General features: G+C 41.1%; 1 protein-coding gene and 2 pseudogenes across 6 annotated transcripts in view; all 3 read right to left on the reverse strand.

Moving 5' to 3' along the window:
- AFG1L (AFG1 like ATPase) overlaps window positions 1-20664 on the reverse strand; it is a 169015-nt gene that overhangs the window by 37715 nt on the left and 110636 nt on the right. The window lies entirely within an intron of this gene.
- LOC307105377 (large ribosomal subunit protein uL22-like) lies at window positions 14515-15092 on the reverse strand (annotated as a pseudogene). Its single transcript has one exon. The product of its transcript is annotated as a large ribosomal subunit protein uL22-like (transcript).
- On the reverse strand, window positions 14575-16650 carry LOC307105320 (eukaryotic translation initiation factor 3 subunit M-like; annotated as a pseudogene). The gene has a single exon. The product of its transcript is annotated as a eukaryotic translation initiation factor 3 subunit M-like (transcript).

The raw sequence follows: 20664 nt of genomic DNA on the forward strand, positions 1-20664 counted from the left end.
GACATATGTCGTGACAATATCTTTACCGATACAGCTCCCAGGACAATGGGAACTAAGGAGAAAATAAACAAATGGGACTACATCAGAATAAAACCCTTCTGCACAGCAAAAGAAACCATCAACAAAATAACAAGAAAGCCAACTGCATGGGAGAACTTATTTGCCAATGTTATATCCAATGAGGGCCTAATCTCCAAAATTTATAGGGAACTCATATAATTTAACAGAAGGAAGGTGAAAAATCCAATCAAAAAATGGGCAAAGGATCTAAATAGACACTTTTAAAAAGAGGACAGAAGGCCAAGAGACATATGAAAACATGCTCAAAGTCATTAATCATCCAAGAGATGCAAATCAAAATGACAATGAGGTACCATCTCACACCTGTCAGGATGGCTACCATCAACAAATCAGCAAACAAGTGCTGGCAAGGATGAGGAGAAAAAGGAACCCTCATGCACTGCTGGTGGGAATGCAGACTGGTGCAGCCACTGTGGAAAACAGTATGGAGTTTCCTCAAAAAATTAAAAATGGAACTCTCATTTGACCCAGTGATCCCACTTCTAGGAATATATCCCAAGAAATCAGAAACACCAATCAGAAAGAATATATGCACCACCATGTTCATAGCAGCACAATTTACAATAGCTAAAATTTGGAAACAGCCTAAGTGCCCTTCAGTAGATGAGTGGACTAAAAAACTGTGGTACATCTACACAATGGAATACTATGCTGCTGTAAAAGAGAAGGAACTCTTACCATTTGCAACAGCATGGATGGACCAGGAGAGCATTATGCTAAGCAAAATAAGCCAGTCGGAGAAAGATAAGTATCACATGATCTCACTCATTTGTGGAATATAATGAACAACATAAACTGATAAACTAAACTAGATCTAGAGACATAAAAGCATCAAATAGACCATCCAACCTCAGAGGGAAGGCAGGGGAGGGGGGAGAGTGAGAGATCAACCAAAGGACTTGTATGCATGCATATAAGCAGAACCCATGGACACAGACAGTAGCGGGGTGAGGGCATGTGTTTGGTGGGGAGGGGGTGGGAATGACCCGGGAGATGTCAATGGGGAAAAAAGGAGACATATGTAATACTTTAAACAATAAAGAATTATAAATAAATAAAAGGGGGAAAAAGAAAACGAATATGACAAATTATTTTTTCTTTAGATTAAGCTTAAACTAAACCAAACTAATTTCTCCCTTGAGGTAATTATTAGGTGGCAGGCATTTAACATGCAAGCACTTAATTCAACTGTTCTATAGCAAATGCCTTTAAAATGCAACTAAGCACACAGTCATTATGAAGGGTTGGAATTGTCATATTTCAAGTAATAACCACTCCTCCTCAAAGGATCGTAAGAACATTATTTGCTATGGTTAACTTTGCAGGGGAAATGCTATTTGACTTACAAAAAGCCCTGTACAACATCTGAATAAAACTGTATTAAGATAATAAAATGACACCACAGAAAGAGTGGTTAAAGAGACAAAAAACAATTTTAAAGGTAAGAAATCACATAAGCCAACATAAATGACAAAAAAATGAAAGAAAAAATAAAGTTTCCTAAAACTGAAGGGCATGATTTTCTAAGGTGAAAAAGTCCAATGAGCCTAACCAGTTTGGCTCAGTGGATAGAGCATTGGCCTGTGGACTGAAAGGTCCCAGGTTCGATTCCGGTCAAGGGCATGTACCTTGGTTGTGGGCACATCCCCAGTGGGAGGTGTGCAGGAGGCAGCTGATCGATGTTTCTCTCTCATTGATGTTTCTAACTCTCTCTCCCTCTCCCTTCCTCTCTGTAAAAAATCAATAATACACACACACACACACACACATATATATATATATATCCTCTCTAATAAAATGGTAATATGCAAATTAACCATCACTCCGCTACATAAGCCATGCCCACCAGTCAAGCCACGCCCACCAGCCAATCAGGGCGAGTATGCAAATTAACCCCAATCCAAGATGGCTACAGCCACAGAGAGCAAGGTTTCCTAGGTAACAGAGCAAGCCAAGCTTTCCATAGCCGTTGCAGGCCTAAGCCTCCACTCAAGCTACAAAGTTTCAATTATAGAAGGTAAACAAATTCAAATAAATGGAGGCAGAATGGAGGTTGAGAGAGCAGGCCAGGGTTGCCGGCGGCAACAGGGGAAGCAAAGCTTTCCGCACACCCTGGCCGGGCTCACCCGCTTAAGGCTACAAAGTTTCAATTGTAGAAGGTGAATTAACTGCCACAGAAATGGCTGCCGCCCCAGGCTACAAAGTTTCAATTGTAGAAGGAAAATAAATTCCAGATACCAGGGCCTCCCTTTGGGTTGCCAGGGGGCGTGGCCAGCCTGCAAACCACCACAGGCTCCTCGCTCAGGCTGCCCCACGCCCCAAGGGAACCCCCACCTGATCCGGGACGCCCTTCAGGGCAAACCAGCTGGCCCCCACCCCTATACCAGGCCTCTATCCTATCTAATAAAAGAGTAATATACAGATTGATCATCACTGCAACACACAATATAGCTGCCCCCATGTGGTCAAAGATCCTGCCCCCATGTGGACACAAGATGGCCACTACAAGATGGCCAGCAGGAGAGGGCAGTTGGGAGGCACCCAGCCTGCAAGGGAGGGCAGTTGTGAGGGACCAGGCCTGCAAGGGAGGGCAGTTGGAGGTGATCAACCCTGCAGGAGAGGGCAGTTAGGGGTGACCAGGCTGGCAGAGGAGGGAAGTTGGGGGCAAACAGGCTGGCAGGGGAGCAGTTAGGCATCAACCAGGCTGGCAGCAGAGTGGTTAGGGGGTGATCAGGCTGGCAGGCAGAAGCGGTTAGGGGCAATCAGGAAGGCAGGCAGGCAAGCAGTTGGGAGCCAGCAGTCCTGGATTGGCCCAGTGGGATCGGGCCTAAACGGGCAGTCGGACATCCCTCAAGGGGTCCCAGATTGGAGAGGGTACAGGCTGGGCTGAGGGACAACCCCCCTCCGTGCACGAATTTCGTGCACCGGACTTCTAGTATATATATATATATATATATATATATATATATATATATATATATATCTCCAATGAATTTCCAGCACAAAGAATGGGGATGAAAGCTCCATTCCAAGGTACATTATCATGAAATCTCAAGAAATCAAGAATAGCCGAAACCGGTTTGGCTCAGCGGATAGAGCGTCGGCCTGCGGACTGAAGGGTCCCGGGTTCGATTCCGGTCAAGGGCATGTACATTGGTTGCAGCACATCCCTAGTGGGGTGTGTGCAGGAGGCGGCTGATCGATGTTTCTATCTCATCGATGTTTCTAGCTCTCTATCCCTCTCCCTTCCTCTCTGTAAAAAATTAATAAAATATATTTAAAAAAAAAAAAAGAAAGAAAGAAAGAATAAAGAAAGACCCCTGGCCAGGTGGCTCTGGTAGTTGGAGCATCTTCCATACATCAAAAGGTTTCAGGTTGCATCCCCAGTTGGGGCATGTACAAGAGGCAACCGATTGATGTTTCCCTCTCACATTCTCTTTCTCTCTCTCTCTCTCTCTCTCTCTCTCTCTCTCTCTCTCTCTCTCTCTCCGTTCCTTTCTCTCTAAAATTCAATAAAAACATATCCATCCTCAGGTGAGGATTAAAAATAAAGAAAGAATATCTTAAAAACTCCAAGAAGAAAAAAACAGGTCAAAATATAAAAGGTCACAACAATTCACGTCAAATTTTGTAAGTGATAATAGAAACTTGAAGATAATGGCATAGTGTCTAAAATTTTCTAAGGGAACATTATTATCAAACTATCCATGCCCAAAGTATTAATCAAGCAAAATAAAGGCATTTTCAGACAGATGAGCCCTCCAAAACTATATTTCCCATGTAGCCTTCTCAGAAAGATACTGGAGTGTGTGTTTGATCAGAACACAGAGAAGGGTTCTGTTCCAATGGTACCAGGTGAAGTCCACCCCAACGGGCCCTCCTACTGATAGCACAATAAACTCTGGACAAAATACAAAACTGATGGCCTGAAGACATCGCACAGTGAACAGAAGGGGGCAGATTCTGGAGGGAGCTGACTCTGGGAGAAGGGGAAAACATGGGGTGAGTGAACCATTTGACTCAGATTGGAGACCGTAAAGTAAGTACTGCTCAGGGCAACTAAAACTCCAATAGAAAACTCACAATCCTTCTGGCAATGAGGAGCCAGCGGAGTGAGGGGCTGGGAGTGGGAAGGTGTCACCACACAGCTGGATAATCAGGGAGAATTCCCGAAAAAGTGTTTCCAAGCTCCCAAAAGATATTAATCTTGAAATCCTAAATTATTCTGTATTTATCTCAATACTTTGCTTTCAAATAATAATGCGTGTCCATATTAATAAACAGTGAATCATTTTTCTATCATAGTGTTCTACTAAAAGTTTCAACAGTTTTCTGTAAAACGACAATATAACAATAAATTCATAGCTTATCACTGTTGTAATATTATGACAAGATTACATATTTTAATAACATGTAAAATGATCTCTATCTGACATAGACTTTTTTTTTTTTTGGGGGGGGGGGGTGCCAAATCAATCCCACTTTATTAGACCAATCAGTATTTTAATGCTACAAACTAACTCGAAGAACACAAGAAGCCGGGTCAGGAACATTCAAGAATGCCAGCAACCAAGATGCAGAAACAAAACCTCAACACATCCAAAGCAGTGGCTAGAATCTTATTAAGGTCTTAACTCTGGGTTTGCTGGTCTTCATACAGGCACGGTGTTGGGAGGTCTGAGGGCGACTCCCACCTGCTGAGTAACCACTGGGGCGCATGACTCTCCAGCCACCATAAGGAGCACCGGGAGGCCTGCCAGGTGGACGGTTCTTGGAGGTCAGGCACAGAAGGTATAGGCGTCTGGGGGGGGGGGGGGGGGGTGCCTCTACGGGCTACCAGGGCTGGTGGCGCGGGCTTGGTCACATCAGGGTATCGCCAACCCTTTGGCGCGGCTGTTCCGGAGGCGGAGCTGGGTGCAGCCTGTCTGGAGAGGTCCTGGGCTGTTGCCAAGGCTCTGGCGGTGAAAGAGAGGGCTGAGAGACCCGCGAGGTGTTCGCCTGGAGGTGAAAGTGCCCTGGTGTCAGAGCACAAAACTGGCCGCAGTCTGGTAACACATCGTCGGTGCGGAAAGTGTCCCTTCCTCGCCAATCCATACCAGCTTCCTCAGGCCCCTGTGGCCAGGCTCCCAGCTGCATTTTGAGTTAGCTCCTTAAACATCTGGACACACTTATGGGGTCTCTGGAGTCTCACTTCTGATCTGCAGTGGAGTTTCAACTCTGAGCATCACTCACCCAAGCAATTGGGGGTTTCAGAGTCTGGAGTCACTTGCTCTTCGGCAGAGCTCAGCATTCCGGTCGCCTCAACTCCTTATCCATCTGGGTTGCTCATTTGCACGGGGGCAGTCAGCTCTCTCTTTCCTTGGGTCCTGGCCCTCTACCACCAGGTCCTGGAAATCTTCTCCCAGCCACAGTCCCCGTGTTGAGTATGTTTGCTATCAGTGAGACAAAGGATTGGCCCCTGTGAGCTCCGACCTCCCCTCCCAGCCTTGTGAGTTTGGAGTCAGGAAGAGTGACCCCACGGTGCCAGCTGACCTCGAGGCGTCCAAGGCCTAGCCGTCATACACCCGCCCGCCAACCGCTTCCAAGCACCCCAGCAGCATAACCTCCTAGCTGATATAGACTTTTGATAGTAGAAAACATGAAAAGGAAATAATTTCAAAATAAAATTATTTTAAAATTTAAATACCTCATATTTATATGTGAAAATTATTATTTTGTAAATTAAAGGTTTTTATTTTTTTAATTGATTGGTTTTAGAAAGAGAAGAAGGGACAGAGACATAGAAAGAGAAACATCAATTTGTTGTTCCACTATTTATGCATTCATTGGCTGATTCTTTTATGTGCCCTGACTGGTAATCGAACCCGAAACCTTGGTGTATTGAGATGACACTCTAACCAACTGAGCTCCCGGGCTAGGCCTAAATTACAGGTTTTTAAAACACAAGCAATAATTACCTTATCTGACAGTCCTGACCTTTGTTGGTTGACAAACATTTCAGACATAAGAAAATGTCATTTTGCAGACACATCAAATCATTAACCTTTTGCACTCGGATGTCGAGTGTGACTCGACACGGTTAGCATTAGAATAAAGGAATCGAGAAAAAAGCAAGCGAGTGCAAAGGGTTAAGAGTGTGTCCTAAATCATTTCCAACTTGGGTGTTAGGGTACATATTGCTTCATGTAAGCTCATTTCCCTAATTAATATGAGTCTGGCCCCTTTTACTTAATATTACCTCCTTAAAGGCCCTTTCTCCAAATACAGGCATATTGTGGGGTTAAGGCTTCACCTATGAATTTTGGAGGGAGGGACACAAAACTATACAGAGCATTTGTGTAGCTTACAGTTTGGGGTTTCTGTGAATAGTGCTACTGTGAACATTCTAGTAAACTAGTAGCCCTGCACACAAATCCATGCACCAGTAGCTCTCTGCAGCGCCTGGCTGCGCTACACCCGCTGCTCAGAGGCCCATCCATGGCATGGCGCCGAACACTTGCCTTGTCGCCGTGGCAATGAAGCAAGCATTCTGCCAGGCCACTCACACTGCCCACTCTCAGTGGCCGCCCGGGCGGAACTGGGGGACTCCGGTGGGGCTGAAAGGCCTGGGTGCCGCCATCTTTGTGATGGAGTGATGGTTAATTTGCATATTACCCTTTTATTAGATAGGATGCCTTTCGTAAGTTTTTGTATACATGCCCATTGTGTATATGACTAGGAGTAAAACACAGGTCTACTCAGAAGGTAGACCTATGTTCAGCTTAGTAGATACTGTCAGTTTTCCACAGTGATTGTAGCAGTTTACTCTCTCCCCTGCAGTGGACAAAGAGTTCCACTTGTGCCACATTCTTGCCAACACTTGGTATTTTCCATCTCTTCCATTTTAGTGATTATGGTAAATGTATTGTAAGTTGCATCAAATTGTTTTGGAAATGGGTGGGGTATAAAAAAATACATATATTAGCCCTAACTGGTTTGGCTCAGTGGATAGAGTGTCGGCCTGTGGACTGAAAGGTCCCAGGTTCGATTCCGGTCAAGGGCATGTACCTTGGTTGTGGGCACATCCCCAGTATGGGGGTGTGCAGGAGGCAGCTGATCGATGTTTCTCTCTCATCGATGTTTCTAACTCTCTCTCCCTCTCCCTTCCTCTCTGTAAAAAATCAATAAAATATATTTTTAAAAAATACATATATTATTCAATTAATGCACTCATTGATCCAGAAGGATTTCCTTAGTAGCATCTACACTAATAAAAGAGAAATATGCAAATTGACCATACCTCTATGACACCCACCAACCAATCAGGAGTGAGTATGCAAATTAACCCAACAAAGATGATGGGTTAATTTGCATACACAGGTGTGGAGCAAAGACTGAAGACTGTAGACGACTGAAGACTGAAGACCTAAGACGACTGAAGACTGAAGAGGCTTGGCTTCTCAACGCTGCGGCCGGAGTGAAGGCCTGGGTCCTGGTGCCTGAGGAAAACCAGTGCTGGCAGCCAGGGGAAGGAAGGCCTATTGCACGAATCTTCGTGCAATGGGCCTCTAGCGTGATCATAATATACATAAAATTTTTAAATCCATTTTAAAAAATACCTAAGATCACTTGACTTTTTTAAGTAAGAAAAATACAGCAACCTTACCTTACACTAAAAATCTATACTCAGGCACTGCCCGGTGTGCTCCATGGTTAGAGCGTCAGCCCATGCACCAAAGGGTCCAGGCTTCAATTCCCAGTCAAGGGCACATACCTGGGCTGCAGGTTTGATCCCTGGTCTTCCCTTCCCTCCTCCTCCCATCCCCCCACTCCGCATGGGTCGGTTGGTCGGTAGGGGTGAGTGCAGGAGGCAACCAATCAATGTGTCTCACATTGATGCTTCTCTCTCCTCTCTCTCTCTGTCCCCCTCCCTTCCACTCTATCTTAAAAAAAATCACTGGGGAAAATATCCTCTGGTGAGGATTAACAACAACAACACAAATCTATACTCAGAAATACAATCATGCCCGTGAAACTCTAAAAAAGAAGCAGGGTCAGCTAGTTTTTTTAAAAAATCAAGTGTTTGGGACACAAAACCTAAGGTCAGCAATAAGCATATTCAGAAAACAAATGTACAAAAAAATACACATGGATATAGATTATAAAAAATACAAATAGTCATTCAAATTATTTTCAAATTTCAAACATAAATTTAAAATATTCCAGCCCAATCAATAAAATTAGAAGAAGGGACAAAACCTGGTAGTCAATAGCAGTTGCATGAAAAAGCTACAGCCTAAAGATGGCACTAAATTAAACATGATTTTTTTCAGTGTAAAAGGGAGCTAAAGTCAGAGTTTTCTTTTGAGGCCACCTGAATATCATGTCACACAGCATGAAAGAAAATGTTCTGTTCAGCTTTGTATAGTTCCATTTTAACCACAGAGAGGCAGATCTTAAGGCAGAGTGACTTGGGTAACATCAAAACGATCAGGAGAAAACACAGGAATTAAGCTCAGATGTTATGAATCGTATCCCCTTTCCTTGCATGAGGAGAGAAACATAAGCTTCTACAACTGAGTAGTGATAAAGAATTTAAGTGACTTCCTTTAATTCTGGGTAACTGCTCCTCGGTGAGATGCTACTGTATAGTAGTCCTTTGTGCAGACAAGATGCAAAACAGATCATCAAAAGTTGAGTACAATCCAGAGGCACCGAAGCATCTTTCAGACCGTCAAACCTCAGAGAGAAGGTAGAGATGGTGGGGGTAAGGGGGAGAGATCAACCAAAGGACTTGTATGCATCATATAAGCCCAACCAATGGACACAGACACCAGGGGGGTGAGGGAATGAGGGGGCGGGGAGTGGGGGGGAGGGGAATAATGGGGAGATAAGGACACATATGTAATACCTTAATCAATACAGAAAAAAATGTTTAAAAAAAAAAAAGTTGAGCACAGTATGAGAATTAAAGTCATTTCTGAAGAAGAAACAAAGCCACTCCTTTCATGTGCTTCTTGTTGGGGGATGGAATGTTGGGGCCCAAGCAGAGCACAGGCTCTTTTCCCTTTGTCTGCAATGCTCGGTAAGGTCCACCAATTCCATCGCTTCCGTCACCTTTTGTTTCGCCCAGAAACTGCAGTGGAGGGGCAGGCTTCTATTTTCTGTTACGGAGTACCACTGTGTCTTTAAGTCAAAAACTCTCTGGAATCAACCACTATTTTGTTGCCAGAAATCCTGTGAGTACAGTTTCCTGGATTAAAAGCCTGGCTGCTTTAGAAGTATGAGAATCATGATTTATTTTTCCATATCATATTAGTACACAGAGAAGAAAGTAACCAGCCAGTTGAGAGAATTTCAACAACTAAAATCAGGCATTCAACATAAAACTAAGACTCAAGAAATAGAACACGTCAAAAAAAAAAAAAAAAAAAGGCCTCATTATTGCTGGATCGTTTGAAATTCTCAACAAAAATTCCCAAACAAGTGGAGGCTTCTAGAAGAGGGTCACACATGAATTTAAATGGAAATTAATTTCTTCAAGAACCTCCCACTTCATTAGGATTGACTCAGGGGAACAGAATGCTACCCACACTTTGCCCCTTCATTCCCTTTTAAAAATCAACAGCTTGTTAAGGTATCAACAAGTAGAATAGGGTTGGCTTTCCCTGGTCCCTCTCTCTCCATGTTCTCTATTCCAGAGAGCCAAAGTTGATTCAACGCGGGAGAAATTTCCCCTTCCTCTTGGAGTTCTTGTGCCAAGTTTCCCTGGCAGTGAGCCTTCTCACTCTGCTGATTCCTTGTGCATTCATGCTGTACAGCTCTTTGTGCTCACACCAAACATAATCTGGGGCTGGAGGCAGGTCCAAGATTAAGTTGGTTTATACTTGCCTTCATATAAAACAGACTTGGTTGCATTTCAAATCCTGTAGTCTTGTTTTACATAACGGAATCAGTTGTTAGGATGGATTCTGTCCTAGTATTTATCTTCTTCTCAATCACTCAAAGGCTTAATTGACTGTTCAGAGATCCATTTCAGTCTCTAAATTTCCCACCCTTCTCAATCGCCTGGAGAGTAACTTACCTGGTCCTATTAATCTCGACCTGCATTTAATACAAAAAGTGGGATCTAGCACCTTTTGCTCTCAAATTCCAGACCTTCACCCACCCCTCATCTGAGTCCCAAACTCCACATAAAATTTCTGTCAAATTTATGTATTGCATTTCCTCACAAATAAATCAGTGATGTAACATGTAGAATTGCAAATTAGTAGATCCAAAAATATTTCTTTTTCATAAAATTTCAGAAAGGTCATAGTGATTGAAGATTTTTAAAAAGATTTTTAAAAGCTAGGGAGTAAGAAGCTCTAACTCCTCTCCAGGGGAAGATAGTCACATCACCTGGGAAAGAGAAGCCAGGGAGTTTTAATAACTAATAGGTACAGCAAGCAACTAAAGACCTAGGACTTTTTGCTAGGTCAGCTTTTCTACAGTTGAAGATTGACTGTTAGTTATAAACGTGATCTATTTGAAGATGAAATAACAAGAAAATAAGGATTTTAAGGAAATATAAAAACTTTATTCTGTACTTATATAAGTACACATGCTGTCTACTCATGTACATAGTATGTACATAGCCTATTTACACTTCCCTAGATGAGTATAGCCATACAATTGAATACTTTGTCAATGTGTTCAGCTAGAAAAGGTTGGCCAGCTCTATTCTGGTCCTGTCTGGCCTCCCAGAAAACAAATGCTGTGACTGTCAAATGACAGTTCAATGAAGGAATAGAAGATAAAAGTGGTGTTGAGCTGACTGATAGAACCTGATGTCGAAGTCTATACAAGATGAATTTCTTTTGCTGCTGTACCACTTTTTAGGTGGTGATTCAAACCCTTGAAATAAATTTTAATTCAGTGGTCCTTGAGTTAACACAAAATTAATAAATATTTAAATGTGCATCTAAATTATGTCAAATAGGACATTTTCATAATTTTAACAGACAAAATAAACAGCCAACCTGACTATACCCTACAGGATAGAAAGTTGTTTTGTTTCTTGTTTTTCACTAATATACAGTTATAAGTTTGTAATGTCACAGAGTCTTTCTCATTCACAAAATATCAACAGGTGTTCCTATGAGAAAGATACTACTGTGCATCTACTTTTGAGAACAAACTATAGTTCCCCCCATAGCAGCCTTTTCCCTGCAGGTGGCCTCAGAGTACATATTCATTACCATTACTGACCTTTGCTACATACAATGCTTCATTTTGAATTTGAAACATTTCAAAGTGAATGAAACTTTTTACTTTATACTTCTTATATGAATAAATACTTCTTCACTAAAAAAAAAATAGTGAAAAAGCCATTAAAATAATTTAAATGATACATTAAAAAACATTCACTTATATGTGGAAATTAAACAGCACACCTAAATAACCAAAAGGTAAAAAAACTACCAAAAGGGAAATTAGAAAATACTTTGAGACAATGAAAATGAAGACACAACATACCAAACTTACGGGACACAGCTAAAGTTGTGTTACAGGGAAATTTATAACTTAAATGCCTACATTTAAAAAAAAGAAAAATCTCAAACCAACAAGTTAACTTTCCATAATGAAAACAGAGAAAACTAATCCCAAAACAAGTGGAGGGAAGAAAATAATAAGGATTAGAAAGAGAATAAAAAAATAATATAGCAAATCAATAAAACCAAATGGTGGTTCTTTGAAAAGATAAACAAAATTGATAAACCTTTAGCCAGATATTCCAAGAAAAAGAGAAAATACTAAATTACCAAAATCAGGAGTGAAAAAGAGGACATTACTACCAACCTTACAGAAATAAAAAGGATTATAAGAGAAAACTATTAGCAAATGTATACCAACAGATTAAATAATCTAACTGAAATGAACAAATTCCTAGAAAGACACAAACTCTGAAACTGATTCAAGAAGAAAGATAACATCTAACTAAAGAAGGAGGGCACACTTCCCAACTCGTTCTATCAGGCCAGGATTACCTTGATGGCAAAACCAGACAAAGACATAACCAGAAAAGAAAACCACTGACCAATATCTTTTATGGCTATAAACACAAAAATTCTCAATAAAATACTAGCAAATTAAACCCACATAAAAAGGATTTTATACCATGACCAAGTGGGATTTATCCCAGAAATACAAGGTTGATTTAAAATCTAATAATAAAAAGACAAACAACCCAACTTTAAAATGTGGAAAGTACCTGAAGACCTTTCTCCTAAGCTATACAAATAGTCAACACAAACATGAAAAGATTTTCAACATCATTAGCCATCCAGAGAAACAAAAATAAAAACCACAATGAGATATTATTTCACACTCACTAGGATTGTATTTCCGAAATAAAGAAGTAAAAGTCCTAACCCGCACTACGTCAAAATGTGCCCTTATTTGGAAATAGTGTCTTTATAGATATAATCAGTTAAGTTGATGGGTGCTTTATTCAATATAATAATGTGTCTCTCTATAAGAAGAGGAGAGAGAGAGACACAGGAAGATGCCATGTGACGACAGAGGCAGAGATTGAAGTGACATATCTATGTGCCAAGGAATCACAAGTATTGAAGGCAAGCAACAGAACTAGAAGAAGCAATGAATATTTCTCTCCCAAAGGTTTGGAGGGAGTATAACCCAGTCAAAATCTTGATTTCAGATTTCTGGCCTCCAGAAGTATAAGAGAATAAATTTATGTTGTTTTAAGCCACCTAGCTTGTGGCTTAAAACAACATAAATTTATTGTCAATGTGTTCAGCTAGAAAAGGTTGGCCAGCTCTATTCTGGTCCTGTCTGGCCTCCCAGGAAATTAATACATATGTCTATAATCAAAAAGGTTGGCCAGCTCTATTCTGGTCCTGTCTGGCCTCCCAGGAAATTAATACATATGTCTATAATCAAAAAGTGTTGGCACAAATGTGGAGAAATGGGAAGCTCATACACTGCTGGTGGGACTATAACATGGCACAGCTGCTTTGTAAAACAGTCTGGAAGTTCCTCAAAAGACTAAACAGTTACCATACCCAAAAATTCCACTCCTAGGTTTATACAAGAGAAATCTATAATAATAAAAATGTAATATGCTGCCCTAACCTGTTTGGCTCAGTGGATAGAGCATTGGCTTGCGGACTGAAGGGTCCCAGGTTCAATTCCAGTCAAGGGCATGTACCTTGGTTGTGGGCACATCCCCAGTAGGAGGTGTGCAGGAGGCAGCTGATTGATGTTTCTCTCTCACCGATGTTTCTAACTCTCTATCCCTTTCCCTTTCTCTCTGTAAAAAGTCAATAAAAATATATATATTTTTTAAAAAGTGTAATATGCTAATTAGACCAGAACGACCTTCCGGACGAAGCCGGGGCTGCAAGGGCCGAGGCAAGCTGCCACGGCTGCGAGGACTGAATCCTTGCACGAATTTTGTGCATCAGGCCTCTAGTACAAATATAAGTCCACAGAAAAACTTGTACATGAATGTTCAGAGCAGCATTTCACACAATAGTCAAAAAATAGAAATAACTCATATAACCATCAACTGATGAATAGATAAATAAAAGATATATATCTATACAATGGAATACAATAAAAAGGAAAGAAGTATTGATACCTGCTACAACATGGATGAATCCTAAAAACAATATGTTAAGTGAAAGAAGGCTATCACAAAGGTCCACATCTTATTATAATTCCATTTATATGAAATATCCAGAATAGGCAAATCTATAGAGACACAGAGTAGACTAGTAGGTTGCCTAAACTGACTGGGAAGTAGGGGTATGTGGGAAGAAGTGGTGGATAAGGGATATGGGGTTTCTTTTATGGGTGATAAAATTTTTTTTTAATGAATTGTGATAATAGTTGCACAATTTAGTGATTATACTAAAAGTCATTGAATTGTACACTTTATTTATTTATTTTTTTAAATCCTCACCCGAGGATATTTTTCCATTGTTTTTTAGTGAGTAGAAGGGAGGGGGAGAGAGAGAGAGAGAAACATCGATGTGAGAGAGGGACATTGATTGGTTGCCTCCTGCATGCGGCAGGAGATGGAGCCTGCCAAAGAGGTAGGTGCCCTTGACTGGAATCAAACCCTGGACCTTTCAGTGTGAAGGCCAATGCTCTAACCACTGAGCAACTGGCTAGGGTGAATTATACACTTTAAATGGGGAATTGTATGGTATGTTAATTATATCTCAATAAAGCTGTTAAAAAACAAAAATAATATCCTTGTCACACCTACAAAGTTAACAATAATTCTCCAATGTCATGACATATTCAGTTAGTGTTTGCATTTCTCTGATTATCCCATAAGGTTTTTTTTGTTTGTTTGTTTCTATTTTTATCATTTGTTTGATTCAGGATTCAACAAGCTCCATATACTGCAATTGGTTTACATGTTATTTTTTTTAACTTTTATTAGCATTTACTTGAAGCTGAATTCTCGCCAGGGCCATAAAATTTTTGTTTCTTCAGTTTCTTCTGGGAATGTTTTTCTTCTGTGCAATCTCTTCTTCTGGTTTAGGAACAATCTGTTCTTTTTCAATAGGATCATCTTGATGTGGCAAGGAGAGCTCATGTTTGGGTTTATCTGTTCATGAGCTCTGTAAGTTCTGTGCCACATCTTGGGAGTTTTGTTCACCTGGATGTGCTCAATGATCAGAGAATATACATCTAAACCCTTAAGGTCAGCATTAATCTCTGCATTTTTAAGTATGTAAAGCAAAAATTCAGCACTCTTTTTTGGGTGACCAACCTGGTGTCTAGCCGCATTGTTTGGCCTGGGCACACCTACCAACTCCACCATTATAATGATGGAATGGGACACATTGCTTTTGTAAAGTGACATCCTTCAGATCCGAGGTGGCTTTTCAGATATGCATGCCCTTGATGACCTGGGCAGTTTCATAAGTGTTCTTAAAGTGAACACGAAAATTTGAACTTTTTGATTTGCATGATTTTGTGGGGTTTTCTGGGTCAAGTAAATAGTAAATCATTTTCAGAGGTCACCTCAGGCTGCTTATGGGACAAGGTTTGTATGATCTTGAAGTCTCTTTCAAACTACAGGGTCCCTCTCCAGCTCTCTTTTTTTCTTTTACTTTCCTCCCTTCCCCCAAATTTCAGCTTAAAATGTTTTACTATCATTTAGATGTTTCCCCAAAAGAAAAAAAATTATAGCATAAAAATTCAGGTATCAGAAAGACTCAAAAGGCTGTTTTTCACTTTGTTCGAGTTTTGTTTCCAGGCATTAAGTGTGTCATACAGTTGTTGCCATTGCTGTGTTCCAAATGTCCGATATGTGCCATGACTGACAACTACTTTTCGCTGGGTCTGATCAATTTTGCAGTAGACACTTTTGTTTTCATGGCAATCAATAACAAACGCTTCAGTATCATCAGCTCCAATCTGAAGTTCCTGTTGCATTGTATCAAAAAAAATTTTCTTTATTTTTCACTGCCATTCCCATCAAAGTAAGTAGTCTCATTTTTGCCATATTCTGTTCATGTGCATCTATGAAGTCTTTATTATTCTGATAAAACTTGATATATGATGTCAATTTAGCATTCACAAAAATGGTTAAAAGATCATGAATAAGGTCACCTTCCAAAACTTGACTGGCAAAGGAAATGCATTTGGATCTTTCAATGCTCGTACAATTCACCTGTGGGCATCAACGCAAGCCTGGGAAGCACTGTCCTCCGTGTAACTTCCCAGCAATTCTACCATGACTTCTGAAGCGGCATCACTTTTCTTACAATCCACAAGTGCCTCATAAAGTAGCCTTAAAAGGGTGTGTGTTTTCTCAGTGGTAAGGTTCCAGAAGAGAAATCCATTTTCTAACCTGATCCAGCTCAGTTGGAATATATTGGATGGCCCCACAAGATGGTGCCACTTTAATGAGGCTGCAATATACTGTATATCTTACAGGAATATTCTTATCCATCCCATGGAAAAGGTTGCTTAGCAACTGCAGTCTCAGAGATGGGCATTCACCTTCTTGAAATTTGACCAGCTTTTCACAGAGGTTTTCAATCAGAGCTTCTTGCTTTTCTGGCTCCAAGATCAACAGGAGGGATACCACGCTGTTCATCACACTTTCAACATCTTTATCATCTTCCTTCAGACATATATCACAGGCTTCAATAATTTGAGCTAAATCTACATGAAGTCCACCTTCTGAGTTCTCTTCTGAAATTTCAGCTCCTTTAGATTTCAGATAAGCTCGAAGCTCAGCAGCCTGGTCTTCCTCAGTGATGTCGATGAAGGCCGGGACGCTCATGGTGAAGGCCCAGGCACTGGGGCAGCTACACTTGTAAACCACGCCCTGTTTTTCTCTTATTGATTGTTGAAGAAGCAATTTATTTATGTAATTTTAAAATATTTTGATCAATATACTCCTGTGGTATCATTCAACATATTCTATTGCCCCTAATATTTCCTATAAATTGATCAAATTTGGGTTCCCTTTCTGTAGCAATTATTGTAGAACTTTTGATCATCAACTAGATCCAAATTATGAAGGTTTTTCAAAATGGTGATATTCTAGACCTATTCAAATTCTCTCACCCTAACTGGTTTGGCTCAGTGGATAGAGCGTCGCCCTGCGGACTGAAGGGTCCCAGGTTTGATTCCGGTCGAGGGCATGTACCTTGGTTGCGGGCACATCGCCAGTAGGGGTTGTGCAGGAGGCAGCTGATCGATGTTTCTCTCTCATCGATGTTTCTAACTCTCTATCCCTCTCCCTTCCTCTCTGTAAAAAATTAATAAAAATATATATTTTTTTAAAATTCTCTCATTTTTTTCTCATTTGTTATCTAGAAAACTTCTATAAATAGCTCCCCAATGTTTTTTGTTATACTAAGGATCAGTTCTTCTAAAACAGGAGGGAAAAACACTTGATTCTCTCCTTTTATTTACCAGTTTTCAGGATAATGGATTGAAGACTTCCACTTTGGGCCATTATTGAGTAGCAGGACCCAGATTTACCCTCCTTTCTTAAACAACTACAAACTGCCTAGGATATATGAAACAATGGTTGTCAGAAAGCACAGGGCAGTGATCCCCCAAGGGAAAGGAAACAAATGAGGTGAGCCCCCAATTTACTATCTGGTGCGAGTTTCTAGGCTTCAGGAGAGGGGACCCAACCAGATCCCCAAGGTCTCTGCGAGTTCAGAAAACAAAATTCAGAATTTGGGGAAGCCCTAGCAGCTAGAATTTTCAAGGAAGAGTACTAAAATGAGAGCTACACACAGAGAGAAAGAATTATAGTTGGAAATTTTAATACCTCGTAAGGGTACAAGAAACTTGAGCAACATTATCAACCAACTTGAACCAAATGACATTTAAAGAATACTCTATAAACAACAGCAGAATACACATTCTTTTCAAGTGCACAAGAAACATGTTCCAAGATACATCAGACTGTGGGCCATAAAACAAGCCTCAATATTGTTTTTCAATTATTTTATTCTATTTTTTCCATCACCTTTTATCCTCTCTATGCCCTCTTCCACTTCTACCCATCCCCCTCCAACCCGCAATCACTGTTTTTAAAGCCTCAATAAACTTAAAAGCTTCAAACCATACAACATAGGTTCTCTGACCATAATAAATTAAATTTGGGAACCAAAAGATATATAGAAAAATCAACAAATGTTTGGAAGCTGAACAGTATACTTCTAAATAACCCATAGGTTATATAATAAATTACAAGGGAAAACAAGACAAATTAAAAATGTATGAGATGCAATTAAAATAGTAGTTAGAAGAATATTTATAACATTAAAATGCTTATGTAAGAAGAGAGGAAAGGTTTAAAAATCAAGGACTTGGGTTTCTATCTTTAAAAACTAGAAAAGGAAGGGTAAATTAAATACAAATTATGCTGAAAAAAGTAAAAAAAAATAACGAGAAGTGTGCAGAATTCAATTAAATAGAAAACAGAAAGCAATAGAGAAAATCAATAAAGCAAAAGCTGTTTCTTTGAGAAAATCAATAGAATCAATAAAACTTTCACAAGCATGATTGGAAAAAAATAGAGATTTTGTACCTTTAAAAAATTATCATTATGGAAAATTTCACACATAAAATAAATGTGGAGACAATAGTATAATAAAGCCTATATAATAATCACCCACTCAATACATGGCCAATCTTGTTTCATCTATACCTTCCCTTAATTCCCCCACACTGGATTATTTTGAAGCACACCCCAGATACTGTATTATTTTACCTGTAAATATTTTAGTTTATGAATATGATTTCTCAAGGTTGTGTTTATAGTGAGAAACCTTGAGGGGTGAGGCAATGTCTATCATGAGACACAATGTCTACCTTGCTTACTTCTAGCTATAAAATAGTACATTTCCCAAACTCAGAGTCCCTCTCCTACAGCACAATTCACTGCCTATGCAGGAATCCATCTGGGCCCTCAGCAAAACTCAGCATCCCCCAAAATGGGACTAGGGAGCAAGAAGGGAACCAACCTAATGTTATCCGAGCCGAGAGTAATAAAATCATTTGTCTCTGATCCAGATATCTTGTGTCTTCCCAGGAAACCATAACCTTCCCAGAAGTGACAGGGAAATGGCCTGGGGCAAATCCCATGTATCCCTCAGCAGTGGTATTTCCTTGTCTGAAAAAAGATGCTCATCATATACAATAGTAACTTCTATTGCCACCAGCCCCCAAGCAGATAGCTAATCTGAAGCAGTTAAATTCTCTGGAAGGCATGGGAGACATTCTCATGGCAAACACCGAGCAATTCAAAATAAATGACTGGTCCAAGCCCCCATCAAAATGCACAAAAGGAAGTCTTAGTGCTTGGTTGACCTGTTTGGATTTAAGCAAATTATATTCCACACATAGGGATCTACTACTGAGCCCAATCCACCAAGCAACCAGCAAGAAAATGACTTTGTGCTCATCTCGTGGTTACAGCAGAATGAAAAACTGGACAATCATGAGATACTTTATGTAAAAGTTTGAATATTTGCACTCAAGCTTGCTGTGGTTTGTAACTTGCTAATTTAAATTCTCTGGGTTTGTTTTATGTGAGATTGAAAACTTCTTGGGATAGGCTATAAACATCTGGTATGCAGGGATTTCTAAATGTAATGTGATATAAAACCAATGAAATGCCTGCCTGATGTAGCTCAGTGGTTGAACGTTGACCTATGAACTAGAAGGTCATGATTTGACTCCCAGTCAGGGCTCATGCCCAGGTTGCAGGCTCAATCCCCAGGCGGGGGGGGGGGGGGGGGGGGTGTGCAGGAAGCAGGCAGCTGATCAATGATTCTCTCTCATCATTGATGTTTCTATCTCTCTCTCCCTCTCCCTTCCTCTCTGAAATCAATCCTATATAATAAAGAGGTAATATTCAAATTGACCTTCACACAAGATGGCCGCCCCCATGTGGTCACAAGATGGCCGGCAGGGGAGGGCAGTTAGGGGCGACCAGGCCTGCAGGGGAGGAAAGTTGGGGGCGACCAGGCCTATAGGGGAGGGCAGTTGGGGGGACCAGGCCTGCAGGGGATGGCAGTTGGGGGGGACCAGGCCTGCAGGGGAGGGCAGTTGGGGGCAACCAGGCCTGCAGGGGAGGGCAGTTGGGGGCAACCAGGCCTGCAGGGGAGGGAGGGAAATTGGGGGGGGGGGGCCAGGCCTGCAGGGGATGGCAGTTGGGGGGGACCAGACCTGGAGGGGAGTGCAATTGAGGGGGACCAGGCCTGAAGGGGAGAGCAGTTGGGGCGACAAGGTCGGCAGGGGAGGGCAGTTGGGGGGGCGGACCAGGCCTGCAGGGGAAGGCAGTTGGGGGGGACCAGGCCTGCAGGGGAGGGCAGTTGTGGGCTACCAGGCTGGCAGGGGAGGGCAGTTAGTCAGCGATCAGACTGGCAGGGGAGTGGTTAGGGGGTGATCAGGCTGGCAGGCAGAAGCGGTTAGGGGCAATCAGGCAGGTAGGCAGGCAGGCAAGCGGTTGGGAGCCAGCAGTCCTGTATTGTGAGAGGGATGTCTGACTGCCCACAGGGATCAGGCCTAAACCAGCAGTCAGACATCCCCCGAGGGGTCCCAAATTGGAGAGGGTGCAGGCTGGGCTGAGGGACACCCCTCCAGTGCACAGATTTCATGCACCGGGCCTCTTGTAAAAATATATTTTGAAAAAAACTACCAATGAAATAAGATTACACACAAACATACAATGCCTTGTATGAATTAGTTCTTGTGTAAATCAGACAATACTATAAATCAGAGAAATTGTTCCAGATCAACTTTTTAGGTAATTAAAAAAAAATCTTTGATTATTCTTGATATTATTTGAATTGTGTTTGGGGACATTTTTAATTGGCTTTGGAAAGTTAGACTAATAAAATACTGAGTTAATGAATATTTTTGTTAGTTTATGATCATATATGGGATTTTGCTTATATGAAATTCTGAGATATTGTCTGGTATTCCCCTGGAGGGAAGCTAGAAATTTTTTCTTTTTAGGCCACTGGGGTGCTAGTAAAATTGACATGGGGTAGGTAGTCTGGACCTGCATATTCAGGAACCAACTCCAGATGTTTAAGCAGA

This window comes from Cnephaeus nilssonii (assembly GCF_951640355.1).
Source record: "Cnephaeus nilssonii genome assembly, chromosome: 9".
In the NCBI taxonomy this organism is placed as follows: domain Eukaryota; kingdom Metazoa; phylum Chordata; class Mammalia; order Chiroptera; family Vespertilionidae; genus Cnephaeus; species Cnephaeus nilssonii.